Source organism: Macaca fascicularis, chromosome 15, assembly GCF_037993035.2.
Source record: "Macaca fascicularis isolate 582-1 chromosome 15, T2T-MFA8v1.1".
In the NCBI taxonomy this organism is placed as follows: Eukaryota; Metazoa; Chordata; class Mammalia; order Primates; family Cercopithecidae; genus Macaca; species Macaca fascicularis.
The window spans coordinates 122122833-122146641 of NC_088389.1; the positions used below are offsets into that span (position 1 = coordinate 122122833).

General features: G+C 50.6%; 1 protein-coding gene and 1 pseudogene across 4 annotated transcripts in view; one reads left to right on the plus strand and one right to left on the minus strand.

Moving 5' to 3' along the window:
• ROR2 (receptor tyrosine kinase like orphan receptor 2) overlaps positions 1-23809 on the minus strand; it is a 219442-nt gene that overhangs the window by 100164 nt on the left and 95469 nt on the right. The gene's annotated exons all lie outside the window — the stretch shown is intronic.
• On the plus strand, positions 17355-19157 carry LOC102118264 (large ribosomal subunit protein uL3-like; annotated as a pseudogene).

The window sequence follows — 23809 nt, forward strand, 5'->3', positions numbered from 1 at the left end:
CCCCAGGCCGCTCAGCCGTTTGGCCACCCAGCCTGCTGGACACGGCCGAAGCATCCACACTGGGCTCCAGCACCCTGCTCTGCACTTCTGCGGCAGGTCCTCCTCCTGCCACCCCCAGCTGGCACGCCAAGTGCACTGGGCCCGTATCGCAACTCCCAGCTTTGCCCCACCCACCACTGTCCCTTTCCCAGCAAATGGTGGCCACGTCCTTTCAGGCGCTCAAGTCACATCTCTTGAGGTCACCCTCAGCTGATTCCAAGACAAAGAACTCCCAGTCCCACCACCAGCACCGCCACACCAGAGCCGTGCCCCCCACCCCAGGCCCCTGGGGTAGCTGAGCACTCCTTTCCATGCACATCCCTCAATGACCCCCTATCGAAAAGCAGCGGCCCATGGCCAGCGCATCTTGCTGACCTGCATGCCCGCCTCGAGTTGCCTGCACTCCTGCCAGCCTCCAACTGATCAGCTCTGCTCAGTCCCCGAGAGCTCCCTGGGGACTCAACATGCAGGAGGAGCTGTCCTGGGCACCTGCTGGAGCATCCCCTCTGCCCCACGCAGCCAAGGGCAGACCCGAGTCCTGCTGCAAGACTCAGCTTGAAGGGATATGGAGGCAGGGACGTCCCCTCACTGTGCCTGAAAACCGCTTTCCCCAAGCCCAGTGTTCGGGGAAATCCAAGGCATATACGAGCCATGGGATTTCTCTCCATGTTCTTTCCCCCAGCATCAAGCACCCAGGGGCTGAGGTCAGGGATGGTTCCAGGGAAGACACAGCGTGCAGAGTGGGTAGGCCGTCCCCCTGGGCCTGCAGGCTGTAAAGTTCATTCTGGCTTTTGTTTCAGCTGACAAGTGGAAAGTAAAAATGGGTCTCGGGTTCCAAAGTACATGATCTCCACGGCAAAGGTCAGTAAATCTATCTTGTTACCCAGAGAGAAAGGCACAACCTGGCTCAGGAAACGAGACCAGAAACTGTGGGCTGTGGGAGCCCACTCGGGGCCTGGCTGTCCTCAGCATCGCTGGGTGGACTTGCCTGGAGCCCCAGCTGGGCTTCATCGCCTCCCTTCCCTGCACCACAGATGCCCAGCACCATGTCACCACATGCAAACCCACCACCCACAAGTCATTTGGCAGCTGCTAACTCAACGCCAGCCCTGCTGGAAGGACAACCGTGTTTGTGGTTTGTTTTTTAATGCAGCCACAGAGCAAACATCAATCCCGAACTCAGCCCGGCATGAATTTTCCTGTATTTAACTCTAGCTGCAGCAGAAGACATACTCTCTCTGCCTCATGCATGGAGTAACGGGGACAAAATGCCCCACCAGTCCCATCGTCGGCAGGGCTGCTCTGTGACAGCCATGAGAAGCAAAGGTCAGTGAGATTCACGTGGACACACAGCACTGAGAAAGGGACCCATCTATCCAAACACTTAAGATTCCAACCTGAAAAACCTAAGTGGAGTCAAATCGTCAAGACGTTCTCCAAAGGCACGGATCCCAAACGAGCGCTCTTGTGATTTTAAAGTCGAGCAAAACCGTTGTCCTGAAACCAAGGAAAGTGTGGCCCATCTGCACACGCACAGGTTTTACCTAAAAGTTCCAGTGAGCTTTTGACTCCCGCAGAGCTCAAGATAAACACAGCTCCAATAAAACTCGATAGCATGGGCTCTGTTCAAGTGAGACCACTTTACAGCTTGACCAAGCACTCTGCCAGGAAATGATTGCTTTTCCAGCCCAGCACAGGAATGCGCCCTGCCTTATGTCTCTGGGCACAAACGTCACTGTGGGTGGGTGGGCCAGGGATGAGGAGCCTGAGGCCAGGGCAGGTCTTACAACACATGGTGATGGAGCTGAAGATGCCTAAAGAGACCCCTGCAGACACAGACCCCGCAGACACAGACCCCGCAGACACAGACCCTGCAGTCTTCACATGCTGCCCCTTGTCGGAAGCCTCTCTCCACGACCAGTTGCCCCCTCACCTCCAAGGGTCCTGCACCAACCCAGCCGGTTCACAGCAGTGCCGTTTGCTAATGGAAGCAAAGATGTGCCTCGTGAAACAAACAAGCTAGGCCACCCCAAAACAGCCTCGGCTCCTCTGTCTTCAAACACTCCAATTTCCGTGGCTTCTTTCAAGAGACATGTACAATTTCATCATGACGGTTGCACTGATTTATGGGCTCCATTGTTCTCCTCTCTGCACACACACTGCCCCCAGCCCTCATTCCATATACTGGAAAAGCAGAAGGAGCAAAAACAGCCTGTCAGAGCCACCGGGGGCTGCCCTGACATGCTCAGAGTGAAATGTAGATTGGAACTCCCTCCATGGCCCCGCTGCCCCATCCCTGATCCCCATCCCCTACGAGGGAAAATGTTCCCAGTAAGGCTCCCAACTCATCACAGTGAACTCAGGAGTCTGCAGCAACAGCGGAGCGCATCTTTCCATAAGACCTGTAAAATCATTAAAATGAACTAAATCTCTCCAGGAAGACCAGCAGAGGCAGGAGGGGAAAGCTACAGGTGGTATCTACCTGCAGTGCAGGAGGCGGAAGGGCACACCTGTGGAGCTCAGGGGTTGACAGGTGGAGGCCAAGCCACCTGCCAGCCTGGGAAGGTCTCCCACGAAACCTTTCTCAAGAAGACACCATAAAAACACTCTCACGAGATGTCTCCTCCACACGTCCGCCTTTCACTTCTACAGTAACTGCTTCATTTCTGGGCGCGAGGACAATGCTTTTGTGATCCTCAATTCCCTGCCTTTCTGTACAACTTGAAAACAGCTTTCCCCAGCCCAGTGTTTGGTAAAATCCAAGGTATATGCAAGCAATGAGGTTTTACTTCCTGCATTCCCCTGCTAAACAACAGAATTTAGTTTCACCTGTTTTAAAAACACAACTTTGCACATGGAATCCCACCATGCTTGTCTGTGGCCTCCTTCTTTCCTTTGCCATCTGGTGGTGCGATTCACCCACAGTATAGCTTGTGGGTGAAGTTCACTTGTTTTCATTGTCGTATGGCACTTTGTCCTATGAAGAGGTACCAATTATGAATCCAGTCTGGACCGGGCACAGTGGCTCACGCCTGTAATCCCAGCACTTTGGGAGGCCGAGGCGGGCAGATCACTTGAGGTCAGGAGTTCGAAGCCAGCCTGGCCAACATGATGAAACCCCGTTTCTACTAAAAATACAAGAATTAGCTAGTCGTGGTGGTGTGTGCCTGTAGTCCCAGCTACTTGGGAGGCTGAGGCAGGAGAATCGCTTGAACCCAGGAGGCAGAAACTGCAGTAAGCCAAGATCGCGCCACAGTTCCAGCCTGGCAGACACAGTGAGACTCCATTTCAAAAAAAAAAAAAAAAATCCAGTCTGCAGCTGACAGACGTTCACGAGCAGCAATGCTAAGAAAGCCCAGGTCTCCTCTGTCCTCTGGTGGGGCAACGCAGCTAACTGCCTGCCTCTGCCCCACCCCAGGTCAGGGGGCTGCGCCAGCTGATGTCTGGTCTGAGGGCGGCTGGAGGAGCTCCTGCTCACAGGATCCTGCACTGGGGCGAGTTCTGGAACTTCTCCAAGCTTTGGTTTTACCAGGCTGCCCAGGTACGAATGACAGCTCGCTCCTCCACCTCTGCCACCTGGGCAGTGGCCTCAGCCAGGTGCCAGGCAGGAACCCCTCAAATCACACGAGCCCTGCCCTTTCAGTCTGTCTGTCTGCTGCATTGCACTTACTAGCTGCAGTGTTTAATATATTGGTGATTTTTGTTTGCAACTTCAGTCAATGCCAGTGTCTTTCTAGAGGAAAGAAATTATGGTAATTTATTAGATTGGAAAATCACAAGAAAATTAAAAAACAAATTTTTCTTTTAAAAAAATGTATTCAAGGAAAACAACTTTAAAAGTTTCACTTGAGATAAATGTGTATGTGTGTGTGTGTGTGTGTGTACACGGTATTAAATCATTCCTTAGGAATTTCTGTTCCGCATTGCTTACTGGTTTTTTGTTTTGTTTTGTTTTTGAGACAGAGTCTCACTCTGTTACCCAGGCTGGAGTGCAGTGGCACGATCTCAGCTCACTGCAACCTCCGCCTCCCAGGTTCATGCCATTCTCCTGCCTCAGCCTCCTGAGTAGCTCGGACTACAGGCGCCCACCACCATGTCCGGCTAGTTTTTCGTATTTTTAGTAGAGACGGGGTTTCACCGTGTTAGCCAGGATGGTCTTGATCTCCTGGCCTCGTGATCTGCCCACCTCGACCTCCCAAAGTGCTGGGATTACAGGCGTGAGACACCGCGCCCGGCCTGCTTACTGGTCTTAAACAGCCATGTCATGAGATGACATCACATCCACTATAAAAAAACAAAACTTGTAACAATAAAAAAAATCACCAAATATGACAGGCTGAAACTTTGGCCGTTTAAGAGGGGGGCGGGGAGAAGCCTTGCCGTATTAAAAGAACCCCCCTGCTCTCTGCACTTTATGAGCATTACCCAAAGGTAAGCGATCTGAAGGGACTTGGGGAAGAAGGCCAAGCAATTAAAGGAGCAGCAGTGGTTCTCAAAGCCATCTCATACATTTTTCATGTCCCAGTTGTCTCATTTTCAAGATGTTTTACGTGTTTTAAAAGAAGACAAATTCCACTTGTGCATAAGAAAATTTCTTAACATCCAGTGTTCTTAATCTATACACATTTGGCAGGTAGAAAAAAATATATAGTTTTCATCGCTGTTGTAGGTTTCTTACTTCTAAGCTACAAGGTAGAAGTAAAAGAATAAGGGATGCAGGCTTCGGTGCCACGTGTTCACACATTCTAAGTGGAACACATAAAAGAAAAAAAAATTACCGAACCATACTTTTTTTTCATCGTCAAACTGCCACTTTAAATATGTATTTTAGGAAAAACAGAAATTACCCATACTCCCCCTACCCTCACAAAACTGGTTTCATTTTTGCATGTTGACGTCTAAGCTTTTACTGCCTCGTCCAGGAGTTTATTTAGGGATTTATAGTTTATTAGGCAGTTAAAATCTTTACCGTGTTCCTTAACCTGGGCATACCTCATGTGTGTAATTCTCCCTCTGGATTCTGAAAGATGTGTTCACTGCAACTTAAAGAAGGAAAAATTGCCCCTTTGAAATGCTCAACTTAGCCTATTAGTTTATAAAGGCAAATTAAACCAGGCACCACCAGGCCATTTCAGGACCAAGTGAGCCACTCAGACCGTGGATTAACCTGAAGGCCCCGAGAGCCGGGACCAGGGCCAAGCGCACACACAGTGTTGGGTGAGGGGCTGGGGTGCCCTTCTGCCTCTCCCCTCCTCGCACCTGAAACATTCCTGACTCACCAGTCATGCCACGCCTGGTTGCAGCCACTGTCTTTTTTCTCCTCGGCATAAACTACCTTTTGTATAGAACAGACAAGAAAACACCCTGAGATCGGACCCCAGGGTTTCATTCCGAGTTAAGATCTCATCTTCAAAACCCTCCACTTCTGATGTTACCGCTGGGGAATGGGTCCCTCACCAGGCCTGCAGGTGGCCACTCCAGCATGGCTGTCTGCCCCTTGGGAATAGAGACCCCAAGCACCACAGCCGGCGCAGGAGACCCCGCTGCAGTCGGAAAACGCGATCGCTCCGGTGAGACCCTTTGTAAAAGAGTAAAGGCATTGTGTGTCTAAGCATTAACCATGACAGATGTTATGAGTTTTCGCGAAACCTGGCATTCATAAAAGCAGTGCTCCATTCTGGAGCTTGAAATAAAAGGGCACAAAGAACAAGAAAATCGTTTTTCAGCACACAGTAGAAGTCTACCTCAGCAGAAACTAGAGAGAAGTTCCCTGTGGACTCCAAGGAAAATGAGATAAATTTCAGTTTGGGAGAGAGGCAAATCTAATAACAGAATCCTGGGCAACAAGTCAAAAATGACATTAAAATAAAGATACAAAAAGCACACACTACACAACACCCAAGGCCCTCCGCACCGGCTATGCGCAGGCACGCAGCAACACAAGCGTGGGATGACAGCAGCTTAGGAATGAATTCACCAATTAACAAGATGAAGGGGTTCGGGAGGGGGGACGGCAGGGGGCTGGGTGTATTTTGTGTTTACCAAAACACCTCCTCCAATATCCTGGCCTGATTCGTGGTGCTGTCAGATGGGTGTGTGTGTGTGTGTGTGTGTGTGTGTGTGTGTCTGTATGTAAGTACAGGCATGTGTGCCTGTGTGTATATGTGTGGTGTGTGTGTGGTGTATGAATGTGGGAGGGGTGTGTCTGTGCGTATATGGTGTATGTGTGTATGTGTGTGGTGTGTGTTGTGAGTGTGGGTCTGTGGTGTTTGTGTGTATATGTGTGGTGTGGGGGGTATACGTGTGAGGATATGTGTGCATATGCTGTGGGTATGTGTGGTGCATGTATGCTGTGGGGAGGTATATGAGTGTGGTGTGTCTGTGGTATAGGAATGTGAGGGAGTGTGTCTGTGTTTGTTGTGAGTGTGTGTGTCTATGGAAGTATGTGGCGTACATTGTGTGTGTGGTATGAGAAGTATATGTGTGGGGATACATGTTTGTGCATACGGCGTGGGTATGTGTGGTGTGTGTGCGCTGTATGTATGGTGTGTGTGTGCGCTGTATGTGTGGTGTGTGTGTGCTGTATGTGTGGTGTGTGTATGTGTGTTATGTGTGGGGTGTGTGTGTGTTACGTGTGTGTGTGTGCTGTATGTGTGATGTGTGTGTTGTATGTGTGGTGTGTGTGTGTGTGCTGTATGTGTGGTGTGTGTGTGTTATATGTGGTGTGTGTTGTATGTGTGGTGTGTGTGCTGTATGTGGTGTGTGTGCTGTATGTGTGGTGTATGTGCTGTATGTGTGTTGTGTGTGTTATGTGTGTGTGCTGTATGTGTAGTGTGTGTGGTGTGTGTGTGTGCTGTGTGTGTGGTGTGTGTGCTGTGTGTGTGGTGTGTGTGTGTGTGCTGTGTGTGTGGTGTGTGTGCCGTATGTGTGGTGTGTGTGTGCCATATGTGTGGTGTGTGTGTGTGCCGTATGTGTGGTGTGTGTGTGCTGTATGTGGTGTGTGTGTGCGCTGTATGTGTAGGGGGGGTGTGTGTGTGTGTTATATGCGGTGTGTGTGTGTGTGCTGTATGTGTGTTATATGTGGTGTGTGTGTTATATGTGGGGTGTGTGTGCTGTGTGTGTGTGTATATGTGGTGTGTGTGTGTTATATGTGGTGTGTGTGTGCTGTGTGTTATATGTGGTGTGTGTGTGTTATATGTGGTGTGTGTGTGCTGTGTGTATATGTGGTGTGTATGTGCTCTATGTGTGGTGTGTGTGTTATATGTGGGGGGTGTGTGTGCTGTATGTGTGTTATATGTGGTGTGTGTGTATTATATGTGGTGTGTGTGTGCTGTATGTGTGGTGTGTATGTTATGTGTGCTGTGTGTGCTGTATGTGTGGTATGTGTGTGTTATATGTGCTGTGTGTGTGTCCTGTATGTGTGGTGTGTGTGTGTTATATGTGGTGTGTGTGTGTTATATGTGGTGTGTGTGTGTTTTATGTGGTGTGTGTGTGTTATGTGTGGTGTGTGTGCTGTATGTGTGGTGTGTGTGTGCTGTATGTGGTGTGTGTGCTATATGTGGTGTGTGTGTTATATGTGGTGTGTGTGTGCTGTATGTGTGGTGTGTGTGTGCTCTATGTGTGGTGTGTGTGTGTTATATGTGGTGTGTGTGTGCTGTATGTGTGGTGTGTATGTGTGGTGTGTGTGCTGTATGTGTGGTGTGTGTGTGTTATATGTGGTGTGTGTGTGTGCTGTATGTGTGGTGTGTGTGTGTTATGTGTGGTGTGTGTGTGCTGTATGTGTGGTGTGTGTGTGTTATGTGTGGTGCGTGTGTGCTGTATGTGTGGTGTGTGTGTTATATGTGGTATGTGTGTGTTATGTGTGGTGTGTGTGCTGTATGTGTGGTATGTGTGTGCTATGTGTGGTGTGTGTGCTGTATGTGTGGTGTGTGGTACGTCAGTGTGGCGTGCATACATGTGTGTCTGCCTCTCCACTGGGTGATGTGTCCCCGGGGGAGCCTCGGAAGTCGGTTTTCTCCGCCGACACTCCTGAAGATGGAGATCTGCATAACACAATTCCCCTTTTCAACCACCTTTGATTTGGGGACACCCCACCGAAAGTACACCCCTTTCTCTTCATCAATGTGTTCTTTCCATCGCTCACAAAAAGGCTCTGGTGATTAAACATCCCCACCTGTGTTGCCCACGGCGCCGTATCACCCCGCACTGTACTGGCCCCCATCCGCTGGGCTGGCCAGCATTTCTCAAGGAGAGCCCCACCCTGCCCAGGAAACGCCCGCTTCATCTGGCAGAGCAGAGAGTAGCTGGCTGCTTAAAGGGCACTCCTGAGGCCCCACTGTCCTGGAAGGTGCATTGGTAGCGGGTAGTAGAGGAATCAGAGGGGAGGGACCTGGGAGAGCAAAGACCGGCAGCTGCACAGGAACACACGTGTGACCTCATTAAAAAGCCACCACGGCCCGGGATGACGTTACCCGTTCCTCTTTCTCTTTCTAACTTTCTCTTCTTATGAACGAGGAAACCTGTAGTTCTGCAGCGCACTGAAAATCCAGGGTCTTCCAGTGACAGACCCCAGGGCCCACCATACCCAATTGCTTCAAGGAGGCCTCTGTTCATTAAAATAAACTCTCATCACTGAGCCAGGAGAGATGTCTGACGTTTTCTTTCCAGTTTGGATGCCAGCTCCCCTCCTTCAGGCCTGGGGCTGCGGGCAGCGAGGCTGGATCCCCAGCTGGGGGCCTTCCTCCCGGGCTGGCTGTGCTTCCTGGCCCTACAACAGCATCGCCCATACGCTCAGTCAGTATCTGCCCAGCGCACAGGGAATGAGGAGAGACAGGCAAACACACCAGCAACCAAGACTGGTGAGGCAGTGATGGCCAGAACCAAATGCCAGCCTGGGTAACTCTCTCAACTGTCTCCCAAGCAGGCCTGGAGCACCCAAAGCTCCTCTGCGTGTCCAGATGAGATACCGGGAACCCCCCACCCTGCCCCATTCCTATGCAAGGACCTGAGATCCACACCCCACGCTCCAGCTCTGCTTCATTCTCTAGCCATTTCGTTGCATGCATTTATTGTATCCTATACGTGTGAGACCATTATAGATGTGTGGCCGTGGGCTGTATGGATTAATGGCATGATTTGCAAGGCTGTGTCCAACTACCAAAGACAAGCTGAAATAGCTCCTTATATGTAATACAGCAGAGCTTGTGCGCCCACAGCCAAATCATAGACTGAAACAGGCATCATGTGGGTCCAGTCTCACCCATTCCCCGGTCGCTGGCCCATCAGTTGACAACCCTTGAGCTCACAGATGCTCCTTTTATCCTCGTTTTACAAAGCAAAACAAAACACAGAATACAGAGGGATCTGCACGGATGGCCTGGAACTTTGTGGGTGTTCACTCCCAGGGTGATGGAAGTGATTAACACATTAATAAATACACGAGTCCATGGAAAACTCAACGTTTTCTAGAGTTTGACCAGGAGCTTTTAAAACCCACAGCAGTCCCTCTTCTAAGCTGCCACACCAACACTTTAAATGCTCTTCTACCAATTCACAAACTCTCTAGGTCTCGGAATGTGGCTTCTGCCTGAAGGCCCTTGTGACTGCTCCTAAAGTCACAGGCAAAGCTGTAGTCTCTGATACAGACTGGCAAAGGCCTGAAGCTCTTCAAGGTAATAATTTTAAAAGATTCTTTTTAAGGTGATATTTTAAATCTAACCATCAGGTGGTTTGCAAATGGCTGTGGTCTGTGAAAAAGTCTGTAAATGTGTATTTCCATGCAAAAGCTGGTGCTCAGCATCACAGCCCAGCGGGCTCCGGAACACCTGCCCTCACCCCTCTGCTCTCCACACGTCTGCATGAGCTTTCCCAGGAGCAAACTTTGGCAGGCAACTCCTTCAATCTTCAGTGCCCTCGGATGCCAGCCTGGTGGGGTTTGCACCAGCCCTCTCTGCCATCCCCACTGGGTTTCCTCTTCTTGGACCGTTTCTTATATTAATGGCACCTCAACTGCCAGCAGCCTATGCATTTCCTCCACATTCTATGTATGGCCCTGGCAGCCACCATGAGAGGCACGTCTGTCTGCATTTTCCAAAGAAAAGACAAAATGCCTTACCCAAGGCCAAGCAATGCAGTCAGGGCGGGGAAGGATGGGGACCTCTGATGGACCCACCCTGCCAACCCCACCTGCCCCACCAGCCTCACCAGGCCAGGCTTCTGGTAACAGGACTCGGATCCATACTGTCCCCGTGCAGACGCATGCCTGCAAAGTAAGTGCAAAATAAAGGAGAGAGAAAGAGAAGTAAGGAAAGAAAGGAGAGAAAAAGCATAAAGAGGAGAGATGGTCAAAAGCGAGTATTCTCAAGAAATGGACAGCAGGTGAGGGAAGGAGTTCTTCTTTTCCTCATCCCCTAACTGCTCGAACATACTCCTGATCCCCAAGTGTCACGAAGATCTACTGTCCTGATTACTATTACTGCTGTCGAGATTAGGAACAGCCAACACATGTGTGCCAGGTGCCATGCCTGTATTATCTCCTTTAATCCTCACAATGACCCCATCGTTATCCCGATTAACAGCTGAGGAAACTGAGGCACCAAGAATGCAAGTCAATAGCACAGGCACCAGAACCCAAACGCTGGCCCTTGGGTGCCGTGTCCTCACCCTAGGCGTCAGTGTCTCATGCCAGAGGCCAATAGGATGCCACATGCATGGGCACTCTCCACAGACTGTGACCTAAAGGACAGCGCAGCCAGCCCACTTCCAATTGTCCACAGCTTCTCTGCCTCTGAGGCAACAAGGAGAAATGGGCTGGGTTTGCCCAGACAGGTACTTTGAATATTCCGGTATCTTAATTCCACCTCTGGAATTAAAAGCTGGGCGGAGAGGGAGCCAATGCCCTCAGTGGTCCATCGTGTCAAGGAGACAGAGAGAACTCCACTGACTCAAGAGAGGGCAGCGGGCAGGAGGTGCCAGGGCTCCTGCCACTCCCCTCCTCCTCCCCCAAGAGCCCAGAGGCCTCCTCCAGCCACATGTCACTGATGTGCTGCTCTGTATCCAGCTGGCACGCAGGTGCCACCTAATTCTCTGCAGCTCTTTGCTCTCCTACAGCAATGGTGAGGGGGGCATCCCCTCGAGAGGTGTCTTCCCCCTCTCTTGACCAGAGGTGAAAACACAAGATGCTCCCACTCGAGAGCTGCCTGAACGCCCTTGCACGCGAGCCCTTCAGACGGGGCATTCGGGGGTTTCTTCTCTTTACACTTACAAAATATTTGCTAAATGGATATGAATTTAAAAGAGAACAACTAGAAGCAAAAATCAGAGAAAAGAAAACCCACACAGCATGTATTTACATGTGCAGGAGGGAGAGAGCGTGTCGGAGCTGGACGGAGCAGCCACAGTTACCCAGGAAATACAGAAGACACAGAAGGTGGCCCGCGGCCCTGCAAAGGGCTGGGCTGGCTGCTGCAAAGACCCTGAAGACATACAGGAACTAGCGGATGTCCTCAACCTCTCGTGGCTCCTGGAATGAGAGCCTCAGAACACAAGCAGGTACTGTGCAGGAGCCCTAAAGTCAGTGGGGTCTGAGCCAGGTGGTCCTCCATGCCCACCCCGGGGCAGGTCAGGTGCATGACCAGGTTAAAGGCTCAGATGGCCCCATCAAGACAGTCTGTTGTATCCTAGACTTATTTTTTAAAGAAACGTTCTCATTTCTGACATACGCATCCTTCCTGACAGCCCTCGGTGCCTTTAAGAAGCGGTGATCTAGATGAGAGGCATGGGTGGGGAGTAGGGACTGCTGACTTCCATTCTCTTTCTAAGGAGAAAATGGACTTCTAAAGGGCCGTGACGCCCAATCCCACTAGCCTGCTCACACTTAGAAATTACTGTATGTCTAGAGACGCCACACAACTACAGTTCTTCCGCGTGCATGTCGACGTCTGCAGGTGATAAATCACAGGGAACACCGGGGCAGCAGGAGGAGCCCCAGGCGAGACAAGCCCCGTGGCACCACCCCGGCTCCAGGCTCTGCACATGCCCCGCCTGGCTGGACTATATCTGCTTCTCATTGAGGAATGAGTGACCTCGTTTAGTAAGAAGGGCTCCGCAGAGTTTTTCTAAAAATCTCAATTTGAAACACAACCAACCCCCACGCTGGTTCCAGCCACTCCCAGCCCTGGGCTGCTGGCCCTGCTGTCTGCACCTTCTGGCCTCTGAAGGCCACTTTCCTACAGAGCAGGGCCTTTCAACAGCCACTCTGGCACTAACGGCCATCCACACACTCTCCTTCCAAATGCTTTTTCATCCCTGCAGCGGGGCGGAGGAAGGGAGGGGGCCATCAAACGCGGAGCTGCACACGTTTCAGCAGGCTGCCCTGAGCCAGCAGCATAAATCAGAACGTGTTTTCCTGTTTCAGGGTGGAGGAAATGGTTCTCCAGCAAAGTTCCCTAGCGTTTCTTAAAGTGATTATTTTGATTTAAACTGCTGCCTGGTGGCTAGACTTCTAGCTACCAGTTTCAGGTCGTCTGTCCTGGGAGCCCAGAGCACAAAGAAACACTGTTTGCAGGTTCCTGGGGGCCTCCTCTGGGCTGCTGCATGAGATGGGCTCTCGGCCTCCACGCTCCCGCACCTTCCACAGACCAGCGCTTGTTCCTCGCCTAGGGAGCTGCCAGCCCCAAAGACACCGCCTCCTTCGTGCCACTCGCTGTCATGCAGGCTGCGGTTTTACTTCTTCCGGCCGTCCTCCAAGTATCAGGCTCTCTCTGTGTCTGAAGAGAACATATGAATTTTGGGAAGGACACAATTCAGTCCACAGCGAATCTAAAATCCACTGTGCAACATTCTTAGTTTTAGGAGGCGGCAGCTGGGGCTGAACTTGCTCAAAGTCGCCCTAAAGAACTGCAGCCCCGGACTGGCCCCATGTCCAGCCCCCCACGCTGGCGAGATGTTGTCCTATTAGGTGTAATAGGTTCGTGGCTACCAGAACCTACACCGTTGGGACAGTTGAAAAGAAAACCAGAAGCTGAATGAGTTCACGGGGCAAAACGGCCGTGGTTAGCAATGATTTTCTATACTCCGCCTCCGTATACAGAATAGCAAGCCTCGCCCCAGGTCCTTGCATGCTCCCGTGGGACAGAGAAGGCGGGGCGGTGGGGGGGAAGCGGGAGCGGGAAGGGGAGATGTCATTCCTGCATTTTCTACACATGCATCCTAATGTAAAGTAACCATTTCATGGTGTGCAAAAGATTGCCAGAAAAAGCAAAATGCATTCATGACACAGTTCAAAATTACGAATCCAATCCAGCATAGACAGTTACAGGGGCCTGCAAGCGGAGGGGCAGTTTTGTATTTTCTGCCCTCCCCACCCTATGCCCAAGGTGGAATGAGGAAACTTTCTCAGAAAAGGGCCCTCTGTCCAGCGACACCAGAGCACAGTGAGAACCTCTGCACGCGCCCCTCCCCATCACCCAGCACCCTCACTCCCAGTGTCGGGCCTGGGCGGTCCAGGGTGAGAGCCTGTCCTGGGGAAGTCAGGCCCTGACCACCTGGTGAGTCTCTTCTAGGAATGCTGCAACCAGCCAGAGCCACAGGCCATGCCTGCCCCCAAATCCAAGACTTTCAGGTGATCTCACTGTGTGGATCCCGGGCAAGAAGATGTTCATAGAGACATCCATCCCAGGGCACCATCCCATCTAATTCTTACCCAAAACTCACCACAGGTCAAGCATATGCACTAGGGGAGTTCCCAGTCAGCACCTTTCAGAAGCCAACCCCCACCCTCACGCACACCCAAAGCTTGCTCACACCAAAGCATGCTTTTTATCAGCTTTGCTGGGGTATAATCTACATGTAATAACACACACCCAGGCTGGGGGCGGTGGCTCACATCTGTAATCCCAGCACTGTGGGAGGCTGAGGCGGCGGATCCCCTGAGGTCAGGAGTTCAAGAAGAGCCTGGCCAACATGGCGAAACCCCATCTCTACTAAAAATACAAAAATTAGCCAGGTGTGGTGGCGGGCGCCTGTAATCCCAGCTACTCTGAAGGCTGAGGCATGAGAATCACTTGAACCTGGGAGGTGGAGGTTGCAATGAGCTGAGATAATGCCACTGCACACCAGCCTGGGCAAGAGAGCAAGAATCCACCTCAAAAAAAAAAAAAAAATAGGTGTACCTTATGAAGAGCTCTGACAAATGTCAACACAGATGCAACCACCACTACAGTCCCCACTGAGAAGCACCTGGCAGAAGAAGCAATACCATGGCAGTTGCAGCCAGAGGTGACTAACACTCACGCAGGGAGCCGCTGGGTGACACCAACCCCAGGATGCCTCCCGGCTGGGCTTCTACAACAATGGAGCCCAGGCAAGGCCTGCTATTCTCTATCTGGACGACCTTGAGAAGTTAAGCCTCAGTCTCTTCATCTTAAAGCTTGGAATACTGTAGCGTGGATTACAGGCTTTGCCATGGACTGAAGTGTGTCCCCACAAAATACATTGAAGCCTGAACCTCAGTATGACGGTGTTTGTAGTCGGGGCCTGTGGGGAGGCAGTCAAGGTTAAAAGGGTCAAAAGGGCGCTTCCAATTCAACACAGCTGGCATCCTACAAGAGGAGGAAGAGACACTGGCACTCACTCTCTCCACCCCATGAGGATGCAGTGAGAAGGCGGCCATCTACAAGCCAAGAAGAGAGCCCTCACCAGAAACCAAACCTGTTAACACCTTCACTATGGACCTCCAGCCTCCACACTGTAGGAAATCAATGTCTGCTGTTTAAGCCGCCCAGTCTCGGTGCTTTGTTAGGGCATCTGGAGCTACCGAGACAGACTTTCTGCAGAGAATTGAAGGTTCTCAAGGAAATCTCAGGAGAAACCTCAGTAACCACAACGCAATGGAACTGCTCCATTCAAGCAGGCCAGGGGTTTTGGATTTCAAGTTTTGAGTCTTGCCTGTCCCCTCAGCATTCCCCCCGATAGGCACCCTCTGCAGTGGTCCCTGAACCTCCTTTGACCTCCAGAGCTCTGGAGAAGACCCTTGGAAAGCCACTGGGCTGGAGTCCGACTTTTCAGGTACCACTCCCTTGCCTTCTAGGGCAGATGGGGCTCAAGTATCACTGACTTCAGGAACAGAACTGTGCCTCCAGAAATTATCTGTCAACGCAGCTATAGACATGTTGAAGAAGAGGTGCCCTTCTGGTACCCAGATAACCACAGGGTACCGTGTGGAGACAACACGGGGCAGAGCTGCGGACATCACAAGCTGAGGGAACAGCACATGCAAAGGCTCAGAGACACAAGTGGCACGGATTGGGCGGGGGGGAAATGTGGAAGGTGGAGGATAAGTGCAAGGAGGGAATGTGGGCTCAAGGTGGGTGTGGCCCCATCCTTCTTAAAGCAGGATTCAACAGAGAAAGGAAATGAGAGCTTCAAGGCGTCAGTATGCGCAGGTCCGCAGACAGCACAGACAGGCTTGGAACCAGAAAGACAGCAGGAGTGCCTGTCCTACTGGACAGAATGCCTGACTCCCCTGCAAGGCCACTTTCCCTCCCTCCTGGACCCCTCATTAGGCCTCGCTACCATCTCCCCAACTTCCAGAGATAGTGCTTTGCAGACAAGATCTACTGCCAGGTCCCTCAACGTCCCCTTGCTCCTTCGTACAATGCACCAAAACATGGGAAGCAAGCTACATTTGCAAACCACACATATACTCCCCCAGAAAGGGCTCCCTAATGCAGTCCCCCCACTTCCCACATAGAGACTTGAGGGCGCCAGAGGAGGCCCTGCAGGGGCCAGCTCATACAGCAACAGCTCCAGTCTTTCAAAGTAAGCCTAGGCAGGCGGGACCCAAGGGCACCCCAGCTCTCCTCCAGAGCTGCTTTTCTCATTTCCGTGTGCAGCCTGCAAGGCCTGGGGGTGGAGAGCAGGCCTGAGAACGACCCCCACCCCCCAGCACACAGTGGATCCGGCCCTTCCCGGCCAGGAGATGCTGGTCGCAGGAAGACATCCTTCACATCTTCTCTGCCACCAGGAATCACACTCCCCAGAACTCAAGTTCCACTCGACCAAGCTCGAGTCAGGCTTTGATCTTGCAGGAAACGCCCACGCAGAGTCACTCTCCAGGACGGGAAGGATGCAGGAGCCAGCTTCAGCAGAACTCCTGGCTAGCAGCTCTGCCTCGCAGTGTAGAAACTGCCTCAAAATGTAAAACAGATGAGCCTGTTTTAAAGAAAGTTATTTATATTGCGGAATCTTTCAGAGCAAGCAGAAACTTGAAGAGCCTTATCACCTGGGGCACAAAACCAAGGATACTCCAGTCTTCTCTCACCAGAGAAATGGATGTGATTTTTACCGAAACATAACAAGGAAATGTGTTGGTTTGAGGCTATTTCTTGATTTCTGCTTCTGATAACGTATGCATGCCAGTCCTAATCAAGAAAGAATGGCATTCAATAAGCTGACAAAAAACTCTTTTCCTGCGAATTCCCTACCTTGAAGGTCAGGATTAAGAGTGAAGCATAGAAATTAAATTAAACCAGGGGGGCGGAGCTGTATGTAAATTTTGCTGGCTTTTCAGAAAAGGACTGGACCTCTGTCTGTCCACCCATCTGGAGGCAGGGCATCAGATGATGGACGTGGATATATGGGGGTTCTGCTCAGTGTCATCTGTGTTTTAATCAATCTGGCTAACGCTTAATTTTTTAAAAATAACATTTGGGGCCAGGCGAGGTGGCTCATGCCTGTAATCCCAGAACTTTGGGAGGCTGAGGATCACCTGAGGTCGGAAGTTCGAGACCAGTCCAGCCAACATGGTGAAACCCTACTAAAAATAGAAAATTAGCCAGGTGTGGTGGCGCGTGCCTGTAATCCCAGCTACTCGGGGGACTGAGACAGAAGAATCGCTTGAACCTGGGAGGCAGAGGTTGCAGTGAGCTGAGATCGCTCCACTGCACTCCAGCCTGGGTGACAGAGTAAGACTCTATCTCAGGAAAAAAAAAAAAAAAAAACAGTTGGACCTAAGGCTGTAGTTGAAATATTGTGCTAGACTCACGCTGGCTGAGAGCCGGGGACATGTTTATACTATTATCCAGGTAGCACACAAACGGGAGATACACACTCTCCTTTAGTGTTTGGAGATTTTTAAAGCAATTGCAATTCTTAAAAAGTATCATTATTGTCTAGGAGCATCAGGACTCGTAACAATGGATTGCAGTGAGTCTCCAGGGAAACATTCCCCAGTGCTAAGTGCAGTTCCACAGTGACCACCCTCCATCAGCCCATCCGAACAGATGTCGAGCAGGCACGTCTAGCAGGTGCCCACATTTCAGAAGTGACTCTAGGGCTTTGCTTGCTTGGGATCACTTTGCTCAGCCTTACTATGGGACCAAACCCTTTCTTGTGTGGTTCTATAATTTTAGGAGAATCACAGGAAATGTTCCCACCAACTCTTCTTTACCTCCCAACGATAGTCAGATGAGATTTCCAGGCTTTTCTTGATTTCAACAAGGAGAATCAATCCAGGGGTGAGGAAAGAGAACAAGAGCTCAAATAAAGGGGCCCTGGAGGTAGAAATAAACTGCCACATGGAAAACATCTTGACTGCCGAAAATGCAATCTCTTCACTTTCGAAGATGTGCTTCGAAGCTCCCCTCTTCTCTTCAACTTTCCTGTTAAAACTAACACTTCCAGATTTGGCTTTATCTAGCGGAAACCGAAGGCCGACCGATGTTTACCAGCGGGATTTGACAGCGTGATGTCTCACAGAAAGTTCACCCCTCCCAGACATGGGTCCCTCGGCTTCCTGCCTTGGAAGCATAGCAGCACGCATTGTGGGAAGGTGAAGAGCTTCCCTAAGGATGACCCGTCCAATCCGGTCCACCTCACAGCCTTCCTGGGATACAAGGCTGGCATGACCCACACCATGCGGGAAGTCGACAGGTCAGGATTCAAGGTGAACAAGAAGGAGGTGGTGGAGGCTGTGACCATTGTGGAGATGCCACCCATGGTGGTTGTGGGCATTGTGGGCTACATGGAAACCCCTCAAGGCCTCCAGACCTTCACTGACGTCTTCGTCAGTCTTCAGATACTGATGTATTCACTGAGCACATTAGTGATGAATGCAAGAGGCGTTTCTATAAGAACTGGCATAAATCTAAGACAAAGGCCTTTACCAAGTACTGCAAGAAATGGCAGGATGAGGATGGCAAGAAGCAGCTGGAGAAGGACTTTAGCAGCATGAAGAAGTACTGCCACGTCATCTGCATCATTGCCCACACCATATGCACCTGCTTCCTCTGTGCCAGAAGAAGGCCCACCTGATGGACACCCAAATGAACGGAGGCACTGTGGCCGAGAAGCCGGATGGGGCCCGTGAAGAGGCTTGAGCAGCAGGTACCTGTGAACCAAGTGTTTGGGCAGGATGAGATGATAGATGTCATCGGGGTGACCAAGGGCAAAGGCTACAAAGGGGTCACCAGTCGTTGGCACACCAAAAAGCTGCCCCACAAGACCCACGGAGGCCTGCGCAAGGTGGCCTGGATTCGGGCATGGCATCCTGCTCGTGTGGCCTTCTCTGTGGCACACGCTGGGCAGAAAGGCGACCATCACTGCACTGAGGTCAACAAGAAGATCTGTAAGATTAGCCAGGGCTACCTTATCACGGACGGCAAGCTGATCAAGAACAATGCCTCCACCGACTATGACCTGTCTGACGAGAGCCTGAACCCTCTGGGTGGCTTTGTCCACTACGGTGAAGTGACCAATGACTTTGTCCTGCTGAAAGGCTGTGTGGTGGGAACCAAGAAGCAGGTGCTCGCCCTCCGCAAGTCCTTGCTGGTGGAGACGAAGCGGCGGGCTCTGGAGAAGATGGACCTTAAGTTCACTGACACCACCTCCAAGTTTGGCCATGGCTGCTTCCAGACCATGGAGGAGAAGAAAGCATTCATGGGACCACCCAAGGAAGACCGAATGGCAAAGGAAGAAGGAGCTTAATGCCAGGAACAGATTTTGCAGCTCATGGGGTCTCAATAAAAGTTATTTTTCACTGGGAAAAAACAAAAACAAAAAAAACCCAAAAAACTAACACTTCCAAGGAAGCCGGCTAGAAAGAACCCTGGGCTCCGAGCCTGACTCCCACCCCAGGCCACATGGCCCTGTTCATGTGTAATCCGTAGCCCTAGAATCAAGTATGACTTCCTAAAGAATGTGGACTTCTGGAAATTACTACAGAGTATCTGACCTTCTGTTTCATTATGCCCTTTATTGTGCTTCATCATACCCTTACATTTCGAACTTTCTTTTATACTCTGCAAGTATTACGTGAATACACTCCTCTCTGAGTCACACTTGTACATAAAGCTGAAGTCCCCTGGACATAACTTGAACCTCCCCAGATGTAAGCAGTTAGTACTGTGTCATTTACACTCTCAGGTCTTCCTCTGCCTGTAGGAACATGGTGTTTTGAACATGCTGTTTGGCCTAAATCGCCAAACTATCTATGTGCTATCTTGCAAATGACTTTTCGTTGAGCTATAACGTGGAGATCTTTGAGGTTTGAACCACCTCGTGTTTTTTTTTTCCATTGCTGTGTAATATTCCCTAGCACTAATATTCCATAGGTATGGGTTGGTTTTCTGGTCATTTCCAAAACAGTAAACACTTAGTTATAATGTTTCTTTTTCTCCCACAAACAGCATTGCCATAAATATCCTCATACTGACTTCTCTGTGCCCTGAGCTCAGTGTGTCTGGAAGGCAAATCCCAAGACATAGAATTACTGGGTTCATGGGTGTACCTGTTACTGATTTTAAGAAAGACAGCTGACTGTCCTCCAAAGCGGATGTGGTAATCTACACTTCACCGTTTATTAAAATGCCCAGTTCCCCATACCCTCACCTTAAACCCTGCTGATATGATAGCTTGAAATCATAACTTATGTTATTTTCTGTTTCCTAATATAGTGTGGAAGATGGAATAAGGATCCACCCAAGATGGCCACATCCTAATCCCCAGAACCTGTGACCACGTCACCTTACATGGCTAAGGGGACTTTGTGGGCATGATTACATTAAGAATCCTGAGATGGGCCGGACACAGTGGCTCACGCCTGTAATCCCAGCACTTTGGGAGGCCAAGGCGGGTGGATCACGAGGTCAAGAGATCTAGACCATCCTGGCTAACACAGTGAAACCCCGTCTCTACTAACAATACAAAAAATTAGCCAGGCATGGTGGCGGGCACCTGTACTCCCAGCTACTCAGGAGGCTGAGGCAGGAGAATGGCGTGGACCCAGGAAGGCGGAGGTGCAGTGAGCAGGGACTGCACCACTGCACTCCAGCCTGGGCGACAGAGCGAGACTCCGTCTCAAAAAAAAAAAAAGAAAAGAAAAATCAATTCCATATATTCCATAGGTCTGTGTGTGGATTATCTATTCTCTTCTTTTGATCTATTTGTCTATTTAATTTCGACAACACATTTTGACACTGGGTAAAGCAAGGTTCTCACAATAATTTCACTTTTTCAAAACCGTCTTGGTTCTTCTTGCTCACTTTCAGTTCTACATGGACTTCAGAAACAGCAAGCCAAATTCTATAAACTACTACTGGGGTGCTAGTTGGAACTGTATTAAATTTGTATTGTAATTTCGAGAGAACAGATATCGTTACAATATTACTTTCCCAGTAACAACAGGGTTTTCTGGCCGGGCGTGGCGGTTCATGCCTGTAATCCCAGCACTTTGGGAGCTGGAAGCGGGTGGATCACGAGGTCAGTAGTTCCAGACCAGTGTGGGCAACATAGTGAAACCCCGTCTCTACTAAAAGTACAAAAAATTATCCAGGTTTGGTAGTGTGTGCCTGTAATCACAGCTACTTGGGAGGCTGAGACAGGAGAATTGCGTGAACCTGGGAGGCAGAGGCTGCAGTGAGCCAAAATCGCACCATTACGCTCCAGCGTGGGTGACAGTGCAAGACTCCGTAAAAAAATAACAACGTAACATAACATAACATAACATAACATAACATAACATAACACAACAGGGTTTTCTTCTCCAGTTAGTCTAATCTTCTTTCAAATTTTTCAGTGAAGTCTCAGGAGTGTGGAGCATTTCTCACTAAGGTTACTCCTGGGTATCTGAATGGCTTCGCTGCTACTGTATTTTTTTTTCTATTACTTGTTTTTATGGTTACAGGTATATACAAATGCCACTGATGTTTCTAAGTTGGTCCTGAATCCTCCAGCCAACCCACTACCTCTCTGTATTGGTGCTAACATTTTCCGTTGAGTCCCTTGCATTCTAAATAGAGACAACTGAACCAACCACAACTAATGAGAGTTTTATCATTTTACAAAACGTATACCTAACGTTTGCTTCATTTATCTCCCCCACTTGGAGAAATTCTGCCATATCCAAAAAACTCATGTGGCTCTTTGCAACGTCCTAGTGTCTTTGAGACCAGCTTCATCTTTCATGACAGTGGCTATGCCTGCTGTACAGCAATGACTCCATCCCAGATGGTGGAGGGAGCTGCATTCAAAACATAATACAGGAGGATTTCCTGAAAGAGGTACAGGGGGCAGCATTTTATATTTTCTTCACACCAGGAAACTTGAGCTCATCTGGATTCAGTTGAAAGGGCAGAGTCACAAATAAATGGCGGGGGGGAACCACACACACACACACACACACACACACACACACACACACGCACGATGTTAAGTCCCTAAGAAGTCAGTAAAAAATAGGGTCCATGTAACAGGCCAAGGAACTGTCCTTCAAAAAGTTAAAGAAATCATTCCTATCCTAATAGGAAAGAAGAGGACAAGGATGCCTATAGGAAAATGGACCAATAACTTGGGGGATTTCCCTCCTGAAGACTTCTTCCTCCTCTGAAGAGAGTGTAGAGAAGGGAGATTTCTGACCTTCCCACTGGCACAGGCCTCTGCCACCGGACTTGGTGCAGCACTGGACACGCTGCCCCTCCCGGGCTCGCCACCTTTCTTGCTCCCTCTTCAGCGCATGCTCCATGAGCACACTCCAGAAAGGCTGGGGGTGGGGGCTGGGGGGTGGTGAGGGTGAAAATAACAATCATGGAGCAGGGAGGACCAGCCCCAGAGCAAGGCGATGAGGTGGCCAGGCTGTGGGAGACTGGCCGAGGACCGGGGCTGAGGCGTGCCGGGTCTGGTCTATGCCTGGGGTTGGGCCTTTGCCCGTGGGACTGCCAGGCATGAGTCCAGAGACCAACACAGCAGGGCTCCTCCGGGGTAGGCCTGATCAGAGGGCACCAGGACTCAACGGCCAGAGGGGGTTTAAAGACCCGACCAGAGTTCCTGGGAAAGGTAACCATGCTGTGAACGGGTAAGGTGTGCCCAAGAGTTGACGTGAGGTGGAAGAAGGGGAGGTGGCAGCAGAGGACCAGCCTGGGGTCAGAAAGGTGGCACTGGGGCAGAGTGAAGCAGAAGGTCCCGGGAGGTGTGGCTCCACACAGATGGCCTTTGCAGACACAGTACTGCGACAAGTCAGGGTGGGAGGGCAGGTGCTACCCAGCCTCCAGCCCTCCCCTACACCCTGATCAACACAAGAGACTCAGGAGGGTGCAGGACCCACTCTGGAACCCCGAGGAGTGGTACCCACCCCTATAACAACAGGCAGCACTCCTTAGACCAAGGGCTAGCTCACCCCCTTGGTCCTCAGCTCTGGGTACTGGCTGCTAATTGAAGACGACAGGACACGTCCCACTCGACATCCCGCTCTGAGACAACTACAGTGCCCAGGAAGATGCTGTGACAGTAACGCATGAAGAGCCGAGTTGATCAAATTTCATGCGTGAATATTCGACTCAGCCTGATGGGGCTGTGGGCAGCACTGACTGGGAAATGGCAGAGACATAACATCTAAGAGGATGCAGCAAGCTGTGAGCAGAGTGAGGGTGCATGAGACACTGAGGAAGAGTGTTCCTTGGCCAATATCTGTAATATTTCCATCATAGATTGGGCTCCCCAAGAAGTCAATCCAGAGTGCATTTGGGAGGTGAAGTCAGGGGACCCTGAAAGTGGAGTCAGAAGGAGAGGAGAAGGGGAAGAGGCCCAGAGGTAGTGCATGAGCAGGCTCCTGCTATGGGCAACACCACGCAAGACACTGGGCCCCTGTGGGAGGCCACGTAGACCCTACATCTCAGAGCTGCCCACCCCATAGGCAAGGCAGCTGGAGCATTCACTACCCAATGAGGGCTAATTGTTGGAAGACAGCCGATAGCAGGGGATGCAATGGCTCCCAGCACCCCAGTGTACCTAGACTGTAGACCAAGTACCCTGGCCAGAAAAGGCCTGTGACCAAGTCCCAAGGGCTTGGAGTCGGCAGCCTGCAGGAGGTGGTGAGGCACAGGATGGGGCCAGTGGCAACACTGTCCACTACATAATGACCAAGGCTTGACTGGCACGGTCTTTTCTTGTCACAGACACACCCTGCTGCTGCTGACCTTCTGTGCAAAGGCAGCACTCCATTTGCAGAGTTGTCACTGCAAAGTAATGAAGCAGTAATTTCATTTTACCCTGAATCCCTCAGTGAAGGAGACTGGCCTTCCTATTGCTGCCCCAGTTTTGCAGATGAAAAAAATGAAGAGCAAGTGTCCTCTTTTAAGGAGCCAAGGTCATGTGATAGGAGGAGTGCAGGACGAGAATCGCAGGGCCCTGGAGTCTCCGCTGCCTCTGAGAGGGCTGCAAAGTGGAAGGTGGTTGGTAAGCTGGAGGTCTCAGACCTAAATGCTGCATCAAGCAAAAC